At 41.7% G+C, this 12647-nt stretch overlaps 1 protein-coding gene across 1 annotated transcript in view; it reads right to left on the bottom strand.

Annotated features, from left to right (window-relative positions):
• Positions 1 to 12647, bottom strand: part of SHB (SH2 domain containing adaptor protein B) — a 79934-nt gene that overhangs the window by 3138 nt on the left and 64149 nt on the right. The gene's annotated exons all lie outside the window — the stretch shown is intronic.

Raw genomic sequence — 12647 nt, forward strand, 5'->3', positions numbered from 1 at the left:
TAAGGCAACCTAACCCAGTACTTTGTTTTCACCACCTTCTCTCTCTGGACCTGAGTACAATGCTGTCTTACCCTTGAACTGGCCCGGAGGCATGCCAGAGGACAGCCTGTTATCCTGTTACCCCTCAGTTTTGCTGTGAGCATTTAATTTTCCTAACAACCTGACATCAGTTCTGGACCAAAAGGTGTCATTAGTTTTGGCATATCAGAAGCCTGAGGCTTCTTCACAGAGGCACGTGCATGACATGAGCCTCATGCAGATGAGGCCAGACCTGCCTTGTCCTGGGGCGACCTGTGGACAGAGCACACTCATCCCACCCTGGCAGCAACTGGCCAGAACATGGCCATGTGCAGACAGACCCACTGCTGCCAACTGGGGAAACATCCTCAGAGCAGCCCTCTCCCAAGACCAATGGCATAAAGAATTTCACCTGCACTGTGCTGAGCAAAGGCTGCTGGCCTGCAGCCCTTCTGCAGGCACAAGTCAGTATGTGGCTTCACTGAGGAATATTTAATATATCCCTTATGGCAAATTAAACACGTTCATGCTTAAATATAAAAAGAAAATTTAATGAACAACGCATTGGACAAAGTCCTGCTACCACAAGCAGCTCTACAAGGAGTCTGCAAAGATGTGTCATGAGCCAGTTCCCTATATACACTTGCCCCAGCATCAGTCATGAGTGTTGGCACGGGACAACTTGCCTGGTGCTGGGTTTGTCCCCCAGCACCACCTCCGCTCCCCACAGGTGTCCTCCAGCACCTGCACCACACGATCGCTACAGGAGAAAGCTGCAGCATGTCTTATCTCATCAGCAAGGGGAACTAAACTCCCTACACGGAGCCGCTCTGTCCCTGGCATTCCTGTTTCCCCTCGGCTTAGCCCATCCTGCAGCCAGACCTTCTTGCTCTCCGTGCCAGAGCCTCCCTTGGTCACAAGTTACCACTGCCAAGCGGTTACAGTTTGAATTTCCCCTTCTTTACCAAAAGGAAAGCAGAAGCTTCAGGTTCTGTGATGCACTGGACAGGTCTATCAGGAGTCTTCTAAGATCTCTAAGAGAGAGACTATCTCCGGCTACTTTTGCTAAAAACACAACTGATAGGAAATACAGGAGATGCTGGGGCACCTGTCACCTGTACAGAGTCACTTAATGAAATAAACTCCTCTTCAGGACACCTGCTTATTGTGTATTTCTGCACTGGTTAGTCCCAAACACAGTGCCTGGAGCACTCCATTTTGCCCATTTCCCATGTTGTTCATGAAAGTGAGTGAAAAAAAAACAAAACATGACCTAGTAGTTATGGAAAGAAGCCTTGTGGACTTCAACCAAGACACATAAAAAGTTTCTGCCTTTGGACACAATAAACCCAGGCTGCAGTGCAGGCTAGGGCACAACATGCCAGAAGGGGAACCATGTCATGGTGGACAAGACACAGAACATGCACCAGCAGTCTGCCTCTGGAGCCAAGAGAGCCCACTGCAACCTGGGCTGTACAGTAAAAGTGCAGCCACCTGGTGGAAGAAAGTGACTCCCTAGAGTACAGAGCACCAGCAAGGCTGTATCTAGACACCGCAACTGGTGTAAGCTGGTGTAAGGGCCAGTCCGTAAAAGAGAGAAGTCAACACGGGAACAAGCCCCAAGGCAGGGCCACCAGAAGGGCCTGCGGGTGGGAGCATGGGGTGTAAGGGGTCAGCTGAGGCCACTGAGCCTGTTCAGGCTGGAGAGGGGAAGGCGAGGTGGAGGGTGGCAGGCTGCCTGAAGAGGAAAGTTACAGAAAAGGTGGATGTTTCTCAGAGTTGCACAGTGAGTCACAAGCACAAGCTGCAGCACACAGAGTTCCCTCTGGGTGTAAGGAAAGTCTTCTCCATGACAGTGGTGCAGCCCTAGGGCCAGCCTCAGAAAGTTCAGGTTTCCATCCTCACAGGTTTTCTAACTTTGCCTGTAGAAAACACTCAGCAACCTGAAGGGCAAGTCCTCCTAGGATTAGGGGGTACGATTACACGCCTCCAGCTGTCCACTTCCTTCTAGAGTCCTCTAGAAGTCTGTGGTTAACCTTTACCATTTTTATATTTCCAGAAATCACTAAGCAGAGCTTCTAGTTCAACAAGAATTTTTATTTGAAACATTTATAAATATTGAATATTAAAGTGAAAAGATGAAAGAATCAAAAGTAACCTCTGAAACTTCACGACTTCAAACTAAAATTTTCTTGAAACTGAAAATGTGCTTTGGGCAATTATTTCATAAGAAAGCACAATGAAATCTCCCCGTTTCAAGCAAGACACAAAACACTTAAGGGAGAGACTGGAAAGGGTAAAAGCTTTGACATCTGAGAGGTTCAAAGGTGGTGAGATGTCAAACCAGGGTGATGGCAGATACTACAAGATGCAGACTGTACGCAAGTTGCTCACCTCCTACTTTTAATACTTGATCTTTGCCAAGCAGGGATGACATCACCTTGCAACTGTATGTAGAGAAATTTTGCAGTTAATGAGGCCAAGGCTGTAGACACGCTGTTGCCCTGTGTTCAGGCCCACCCTAGTCTGACAAAAATGCCTGGAAACAAGCTATCCTGTCCTGGGCAGAAGAACGGTACTGACTCCTGGAAGCAGGGAAGACAGTATCTTCTGATAAGCTTGTGTTTTAGAATAATAAAGGGATTGGATTTTTTTTTCTTCTTCTTCCTTTGGTCTTGCCAGACAAACACAGTGGACATCATCTCCATCATCAAACTAAAGCCCTGGCCAGCTGAGAGCCATTTCTCTTGGGCTAAGCATCTCTTTACTGCTTTACTCCTTTTAGGGCAGTGTTCTTGTCCAGTGGTTAGAGCCTCTGACTATTTGCTTACAAACAAGGGAACGTTTGTGCTGCTGGTTTTCCCCTTCACTGCAAAGCAGCTGAAATATGGCAAGAACTAATAGTTCTGTGATTACATTATTCCACTAAAGCACTGTTTATGGTTCACACCAACGCTGCACAAGGCAGCTTGACTAGTGCCATTTCTTATCAAAAGAAGAACCTTCTTGCCCATTTTTCTTCCTTTAGTAAAACATGTTTGAGGAGCGAACTGCAATCACAGAGAACTCCCCAGCAGGTAATTCATCTCATTAATGTATACGATCTTGAAAAGGAAACATAATGCAACACACACCACTGCTGGATATCACTCTTTATCATAACAAAAAGCAATTTTTGATCAAAAGGGCTATGAAATAGTGCTAATGAAATTGACCTTAGTAACAAAACCAATCCACTCCTAAAAAGCAAGATATTTAATAATACATTATGTAATTCTGCAGCTGCTGGTGCCTATCGCCTGCAGCTAATATGTACCTCTTACACCTCTTACTTTTCCTGGTAATTGCTCAATGAATTTTTCATGAAGAATACAAGCAACACTTACACTAAATCAATTCCTTTCGTGGTAGAATGACTTAAAAACCCTTGCACACAAAACTGATATGACTGGAGGTAGAGGGGCCACTCTCTTCTTACATAAATAGTAGACCTCTTAATGTAATCCACATGCAATTTGTATTTACAGGACCAAAAGCCCCATCCCTAATTTCTGAGATTTCTATCCGATCTCATGGGTATCTCACCCCACATCCATCCTTTTCAAGCAGTCTGTATTACAGATTTTGAGAGGCAGACTTGCAATTGTTAAAATCAATAGTGAAGCAAACTGACTTGTGGGGCAAGAGGATTAAGCTGATGACCAAAGGCCCCTTTTCTTGCTATCACTGAGTCATCATTTATATCACCACTTTATCTCCACAGCCCTCTCTGACATTCAGCTCATTTAGCTCATTTAGCCATTGAAAGCTGAATTCCATGAGACTAACGCACCAGGGGATTTTATTTGCCCAAAGCTCTTCCGTTAAAATTAACTGCTAACAAGGATCTTTGTGGAACTTCCCAAATGATTCATCTTTCAACTGGTCACATGAAGATGAAAAACTGTAGGTTACCTTCATTCAGTTACCTTCACTTATCTTCATTTTTAGCTATCTTCTCTAATTATGCGGTAAGATCTCTGACATCCCTCCATCAAGCACTAGTTTTCTTTTCAAGGCAGTATGTTGGAAAACGGGTAGGAAATAGATGGCCAGCTAGCCTAACATTTTCATTGTTGAAAAGCTGATATTCCCCACCTGCATGCTATCTCATGTCCCACCTCCCTTGTGTCTTCCCCCTATCAGCACATATGCTCCTTCTTCAGCTTTTTGAGTTAGAACAGGTCAGAAACCGGATTTTCCTTTTGCAGGTCTTCCCCTTGATAGTGTTTTGTAGGTGGTTTGAAATACCGGTAGATTTTGTTGTGGTTTCTTGTGAAATAATTGTACAAAAAGACCCACATCCCTGTCTGTTTCTACCTTTGTATTTACACGGTTTTGGGTTCTCTTCCTAAAAGAGCAGAATGTTTTTCACTAAGTAAAACCCAGTCCAAAGGGTTTTTTTTTATAAAGCAAAACCTAGTCAGAATCCTCAGAAGTGGATTTTTGAGTTTTTCTATATGGATGCTGAGGAGGAGTAGAGGTGGCAATCAGCAGCTACTTGAAATTGACTTCAAAGCTTTGCAATGTCACACATGCATGTTCACAAAGAAAAAGGACTGACGGGATTCAGACAATGGACTGATTTTGCTGACTGCTAGTGTTTGCAGCCAACATTCATCCACATATTGTCAATGATGGGCTGAGTTTTAGTTTCTGTCCCAACTACTTTCCTGGATGTCCAGAACTCTTCAAACTGAGCATTGTTCCAGGCTTACTGGTGGGTGAAAGCAAAGATCACTAAGGAACTGGAGCTTATGTTTTCAAATGTTTTCCTCCCTCCCTTCCCGACTTTTTTTTTTTTTTTAAGTTTCCAAAAGTTACACTGTGAATCTGTTACCTGCTTTCCTTATTCCAAGTAAGCCAATGGAGCCATCACTAGTTGCAACTAGAAATATAAAACAAGCTACTTCTCATCTTCTAGAATGGAGAACAGATTAAGTTGGCAGGAGGCGGTCAGGCAGTTGGACTCGCTATTTGTAGGTCCTTTCCAACTGAGCTATTCTATTCTAAAGCCAGCTTAGCACCTTGAAACTATGCCATCCAATTAAGCACTTCCAAGTGTAAAGGATTTAAAGCTGTTCACATCTCCAGTCAGGATCCTGCTGTGCTGTACATCCCATCCTTCTCCATTTGTTCCTGAAGTCTGCCTTCCAGAGCCACCTCTTCTGGTATGCCTTGGCTCGAAGAAAATCAGTGCCTAGTAACTGGCATGGGCAGAATGTGCCTACACTTGTTTTACCACACTACTTCTGCTAGCTCAGTGACGAAGGTTATAGGAACACTGCTCAGAAAGAAACCTGAAAGTCAAACTCCTCCATCTCCTCCAAACCCTTTCAATTCAAGCCCTGAACTTAGTAAGCAGAGAGATTAGTGAAATTTAAGCCAGAGATGAGGAAAAAGACCCATGATTTAACTGGCTGTAAATCAGTTTCTGTTTAGTTTTCTAAGTGTTGTTTGAATCCACTTAAATTTTAAATGTATAAGCAAAATATGTCCCTGATAGTAAATCACTCTGGTTTTGAAATCTGGATTTCTCAATTTTTTCAAAAGCAATAACTATTAGAGCCTGCCAGGCCTGCCACACAATGAGCAGAACCTAAATGACAATCCCAAATTCACATTCATGAAAGCCAGTATCTTAAACAGATCTCACGCAAGACTTCAGCAACAAAAGATGCTGGAACCTTACTTGTTTAACTCATTTAACACATTGTTACACTGGGACTTCCAAATGGTGCTCGCATTTCTCAAATGTTGCAATGGCTCTGTCCCAAGCTTTTGTTCAACTGAGGCTGACAAAACAGCGACAGTGACATGACAGCAACGCTACAGACCACATTCACTCCTTTCTATTTCAACCATTCCCATGAGTTTCAACTGTAGAACAGAAAAACTCCTAAATACTGATCCCTGCACCAAACTGCTTTGGAAGTCTCAAGGACAGGTGTTTATACAGACACTATACTTGATATATGACTAATAGGCACACCTTGTTTAAAATGTTTTGTAACACAACCATAAAACCAAGCGACTTTGAATTAGAGCTTTCCCACACGTTTTCCTTCAGTTTTCAAAACCCAGTGAGGATGGGAACAGAGATTGTGCAGACAGCTCATCAGACTGTGCTTTGTTTGATCTTATGCCTGAATTGTGTTAAAAGAGCATTCAAGAAATATTAATTGGATACTAAACCTAGTATTTTTTTCAAGAAAATGTTAATAGCTATGAAACATTATTCATGCTCACAATCAGGAAAACTGGCCAAGCCTTCCAAACGTTGGTTTTGCTGGTGAAAGTGCTGTTTTGTCAGAACAGATTTTCTGCACCAAGGCATCCATTTTAATGGAATGTCAGTTGGGCAAGCAAAAAAGCAACAACATTCCAATAACATCAGAAAAAGCACTGTAGCAGTGCTGGAAATGTGTTGTTTTGTTTTTCCATTCTGAAATAGTTTTCCATTTCAAAATTTTATTTTATATTGTACATTGTTGCTTTGAACAAAACCAATGTTTCACAGAAACCTACAGCAACAAAGAAATAAATTAAAATTTCTAAGATACAAAAACCTGCATTTTTTTTTCTTCTACATGAGTGATCACTTCAAAAAAAATTCTTTACTGGAGACAACCAAGAGGCTTACCTGGGTATATTTTTTTCTGGCTCATTTCTAGTTTTTCAAGCACAGAACACATGACACTGTCATTCTGCATCTGAGAACCACTGTTACTGTCTAGTAGTAGTGCTAGGTTAAAGGTTGGACTAGATGATCTTTGAGGTCTTTTCCAACACAAATTATTCTATGACTCTGTGACTTCTGTAGAAGTGGCAGAATTCTTGCCTGCAAACAGCCTGCTCCCTATCATTTGTTTACACTGACAGCAGTCTAGAAATAAATATTAAAATACTGTTATTAAATTTCTTATTTAGAGAGTTATGAAAAATTCCCCTAACTCTTTTAAATTATATTGACAGGAGGGAACTAGGATTTTATTCATGTCACAACAGTTCTTTTCTAATGACATTTTGTGTGTTTTAAATTACGTAAAAGGTACAAAGCATGGCACTGATCTGAAAACTATCGCCTGTCCAGAGTTCTCAGTTTTGGAAAACAGGATCTCTTCTACAGATCAATCCTGAAATTTCGTAAGTGACAACGGCTTTTATCGTACTTCCTCTGCCATTTAGGGAAAACCACACACCTATGTATAAACACCCAGGAGCAGTGTTTCAATACACACCATCCTCCACAGATGAAACAAAAGTCTCTGAAGTCAGCTCTGTTCTCCCTCCACTGGTAATGGCCATGCAGAAGTTATCTGACAAAGCAGAAAGCAAAGACCATTCTTGCTTATACTCACAGTTTTCCCATTTAGCTGACTTGAGAAATAATCTTAAACTAAAATTTAAAAGTAGCTACATTTCCCCAAACTGAAAAGTAAGTCAGGAAATGAAGAGCAGGCATGGTATACGCCATTGCAAAGGGCCTTGGCAAAAGCATATCCTTACTGAAACAGTTAAACAACAGCACTGGGAACCTTATAAAATTGTCATAAGCCAACCACTTGAACAGTGGCAGAGCCTCTTGAGCTTCTGATAAAACTTTGTAAAGGGTTGAATACCACATATTCCCTGTGGCCAGAACAGCCTCAAAACCAGCAAATAAACAGGGCTAGAGGCAATTGCATTCAGGGTTTTGAGATGAATTTAAATATTGGAGCAGATTTCAGAAGGATCAAAAACATATGGTACTACTCTTCAGGACCCCAGGCTGGAGACTTTTATTATAGTAAATAAACATTCAACAGTACTACTAATTCTGAAATTACCCACCATTCATTCCAGAGAAAAGGAGCCATTACCACCCATCAAGCAGGCATACTTCATTCACTGTCAAATCACTGGATTTCCTTTTCCAACACACTGACTGGTATTTGGACAGAAATCAGCCATCTAAATCTGCCAGCTGTTTTCATGCAGTCTAAATGAGCTCTAGCCAAACGAACCCTTACAGGCTCTTGCCCCTTACATTTTTAGGGAAAGCAGTCAACTTTTATCCCTGTCAGGCAACACAACCGAGTATCGAGTTTGTAACCTTTCCATTACAAGGCAGAATACTGCCAAAATGCCAGCAAAATCTTTTTTTTTTTTTAAATACTATGACATCATTAAAGGATGATTACTGTTAGATGTTAGAGAAACATCCACCTTTTCTGTAACTTTCCTCTTTAGGCAGCCTGCCACGCCACCTTTCACCTCGCCTTCCCCTCTCCAGACTGAACAGGCTCGGTGGCCTCGGCTGTCCCCTTACACCCTGTGCTCGCGGCCCTGCCTCTGGACTTGTTCCCGTGTTGACTTCTCTCTTTTATGGGGAGTCCTTACCCCAGCTGTGGTGTCCGGATACAGCCTTGCTGGTGCTCTGTACACCAAGGAGTCACTTTTTTGACCTACTGCCTCTGCTTTAGCTGTTAGAGCCCAGCAGGTGGCTGAATTTCATTGAGCAAGACTGAAACATAGCACAGCTTACAAACAGAGATGTTCTAGTGCTGCAGTTCATGATGTACCTCTACGAGTCGTGCCTGAACACCTGAAATACTTGTAAGATGGCTCTCCTCTTGCCTCTACATATCTACCTCCACCTCTTCCACCACCCTACATGCTAGTAAAAAATATAGACCTAACATTAAAGAGCTTGCAACAGGGCATTTCAATGGCAACAATGACATAGCCACCACGAGTAGGGGTCTCAAGTTTTTTACCTAGACTTATGTAATTAAAAACAGGTTTACAGAAAGAGTGGGAGAGTATCAGTGGGCCAAACACCTACTACCCTGAAGCAGCACGCTATTCATGTGTATGGCCCTCTTCAAAGACCACAGAACACAAAGCTTTCCTAATGCTGGAGAAGATGGTATTCAAAGACAGAAGTGTAGTATTTGGTTACATTAAATGAAATTGAGGAAGTGCTACCACCTTCTAACTTTTCAGATATAGGTAATATTTGTATAAATTTCCATTGCCAGACATTGCTGTATTTTGGAAAACCTATTTTTCTGTTTTTGCCAGAGAGAAGAAAACTATAAAACAAACAAACAAAAGAGTAGAGCTGCCTGTTTCAAAACTTGCAACATGGCACTACACAAGACTCTACATCACTGTCACAATCTAAATACAAAAATTAGTGTTTTTTTCTTCCTTTTTCTCCATATCAGAAATGTGCATTGTTGAATTGAAAAAAATGCTGACTCACACATACATGCTGGTGAAGGTCGCTGAGGGGCACAAACACACCTGAAATACAATAGTGAATATGAATGCCTAGGGAATGTGTGCAACAGCTAAATGGGGATAGATGCTGCATCTTCTGCCCAAGAATGATCTGAAAGATATAGACCTACACGGTTACTAGAGCTTACCTCATCCCACAAAGCAACTCCACATCCCACTGACCTGATTAAGTACTTCCCTATTTTTATGACTAAGTAGAACCATTTTTGCCTAAACAATAAGGAAAACACAGGGTCATCAATCAAACAATGCAACCACAAAAGACAGAAGTAACTCACTGTATTTCAGTATCAACCCAATCTGATATTGGAACCTTTGCTTTAATGAACCAGAATGGAAAAAGTAGTGCTCCTGGATATTGAAACAGGAAGTGCCTTTGGCTCCTGTACCAATAGGTTTGGAAGTGCAGTTTACAAAGGTCAGTTTCAGTTCTCCAATTCTACCCATTTGTAGCTAGCAGTTTAGTAAATCCTTGAGAATCTTTTTCCATGGGGTGACTTTTTTTTTTTTAACTAAATTTAATCTTCATCTTTCTATTCTCTAATGTGATTGATTTATGCATTGTTACACAAAGAGGTCCATTTCATTATTTGTCCCAGAATATGCCAACATTTTTTTTTAAAAAACAACATTTTGCAGCAAGAGCACTAGTAGTACAGTTCCACAAACTTAACACTGGAATTCACTGTCTTCTTCCACTCAATCACCATATACATATAATCTTACAAATCAGCCACATTCATGGAAGAGCTTGCTGTCAACACAGATTAGAGAATTTACCAGGAGTTGAAATTTGAATATTAAGTGCTTTGCACAAAACACGGACATACGGTGAGTTTACTCATATGTATCTATGTGGGTTTACATAAATTCAAGTTTTCCCCAGTATTTTCCCTATAGATGTTATCTGTCCCTCAAAAATGTGTACTACTTTATTTCATGGAGTCACTCCCATGGGTCAACAGATATTCTGCCTGCCTCTCAGCTCTCCCTACCACAAGCTGAGATGTATGTCAACTTTCCCATTTGCTGTAAGAGCCAGCTGGAGACTGCCTACCCCTTCATTGTGCAATGGATCGTGGATAGTCCATAAAACATGTTGCTTCTGCTCCTGTTGCTGATCTACTGCTTGATCCCGGAGAGATCATCACCTCTGTGCCCTCATCCTCCTGCTCATATAACATACCTGTCCAATACTGGGGCTTCTGGAGCTCTCCTGATGTGCCTGCCTACCTGTTAGGATGGTTAACTGTCTGAGGAATAGAAACTGTGTGCTTTATCAGTTACAGGCACACCAGGAAAAGGGTGTGAAGGAAGAACAAACCCCACCCCCCAAAACAACAACAAAACAAAAAATAAAGGGAACCCACAGTCACTAGATTTGTCCCACCAGAGGGTTTATTGTATCCCCCGCTCACAAATTGCTGTGAAAAGCTTATATTCCACAGGGAAGGAAAAAAAAAAAGGAGCAAAAGCAACATAGAAGCTTCTCAGGCCTGCCATGCTTGTACCAGCTAAACCCATGTTAGCAAGCGTGAAGAACCACAGCCAGGATGCTCAGCGTATTGGGAGGACACTGACTACAGACAGCCAGGTACACTTCAGAACATTAAGTATAATAAATTTGAGGAAAGAGTTAAAGAAAGTAAGAGCAAGATGTATCACACTTAATTAGATGACAAAGAACAAATTTAATAATTACATTTTACAAATCTACTCCAATGCATTGACAGAGCAAGACTGGAGGGCCCACCTCCACGGCCTTCAACTTCAGCACTGCTTCCCCATACTCCAAGTACAGTCACACCAGTCACAGCATATCCATTTCGTTAGGTCTCTGCTGCTGCAGCCTGAACTTCCATTTCAATACATCTGAATTGAGGATACAGGCCTAAGGCGGTACCCAGAGGCAGTCTAGCATCCCCAGAGAAAATACCCAATCAAGCTGGATTCTGAGATGCAAATCTAGTATGTATCCTAGTTCTCCTGTTGCAACATGAACACCTTCATTTTGGCTGGAGACCAATTACTACACACCAACAGGTTTTACTTGGGTCTGTGCCCAGCTGTGGGGCAGTACTCCCTTCTCTCCTATACATCAGACAGTTGTCCATAATTTTATGAGTCTTTCTTTGTTACACTTCCCTTGTTTGTTTTTCTAGCATGGTTTTACAGGCCTGGAGACCTAGCCAAGCCTCAGAGGATTCAATCTTGGTCCAGGACAGACAAAACAGACACTCCTGGAGTTACCGACTGTAGTCTATCAGGTAACTGGTTGTCTTCTGTTTATAGGATGGGAACAGATCTCTTTTTGGGGGAAAAGGCAGGCACCACAGGAGATGAGTGAGTCCATAACCAGCCCGTCTGAGGTGCAAGCTCAGGGAGTCTGAATCATATAAAATATAAGGACTTAGATAATAGGATAAAACACGAACACATGGATAGAAATAAGTTCTTGGGTCCCCTACCCTGTATGCCTAGTGATAGCCTGCCCTACTAAGCACAGTTTTTTGTCACTCAAGATTGTATCTTCACCCAGACCTGTAATTTAGCTGCATGCAACTGAGTGAAAAAAAAAACAACATACAAATTCCTTCTCACCACATAAAATCAGCAGTTTTGTCAACTATCCATTTTCCTGCCTGCAGGCATTCTTTAAGAGACTCACGGATAAATGTAGGTGTTGCAAGAGTCATCCATGAAGCTACTCACAACTTAGATACAACTCAAGTGTAAAACAGATGCTATTCTTCCTTACCTGCTGGCCTGAAAAAGATACTGATGCTCAATGCCAGCCTCACTGTCCTCTTGTGACAATACTGTGGCTGCAGCTTCTTATTGACAACAGAAATCCTCTTATGAAAGAAAGGTCGTAGGTGTTTTTAAAAGGGGAAGACAATACCTGTTTTCTAAAATGTATTGCTTTGGTACTTGGTGCCAGTTGGACAGCTGCAGCTTTAACCAATATACATTTGAATTATTATAGATGTGTTTAGCTGACAATAGCAACAAAATACTGAGCCCTCACTCTGTTCATAGCTTTATTTAATGCAGTGTCCTATTTTGGCACTGGTGTATATGTGAAAAGGAGACTTTACTGACAAATTAATGTGCTGCTTCACTGCAACCATGTCAACACCCTACAAATTAGAAATGTTTCATTTATTTATTAACCCGCCAGATTATTCTCTTATTTTCTATTTGTTCTAGCTGAACATGGTTCTACTACATAACAGCATTGGCTGGGCAAATGTAAATGTAAATTGTGTTTCGTTCCCTCTCCCTCACAAGAGCAAGGTAAT

Source organism: Cygnus olor, chromosome Z (genome assembly GCF_009769625.2).
Source record: "Cygnus olor isolate bCygOlo1 chromosome Z, bCygOlo1.pri.v2, whole genome shotgun sequence".
NCBI classification, from domain to species: domain Eukaryota; kingdom Metazoa; phylum Chordata; class Aves; order Anseriformes; family Anatidae; genus Cygnus; species Cygnus olor.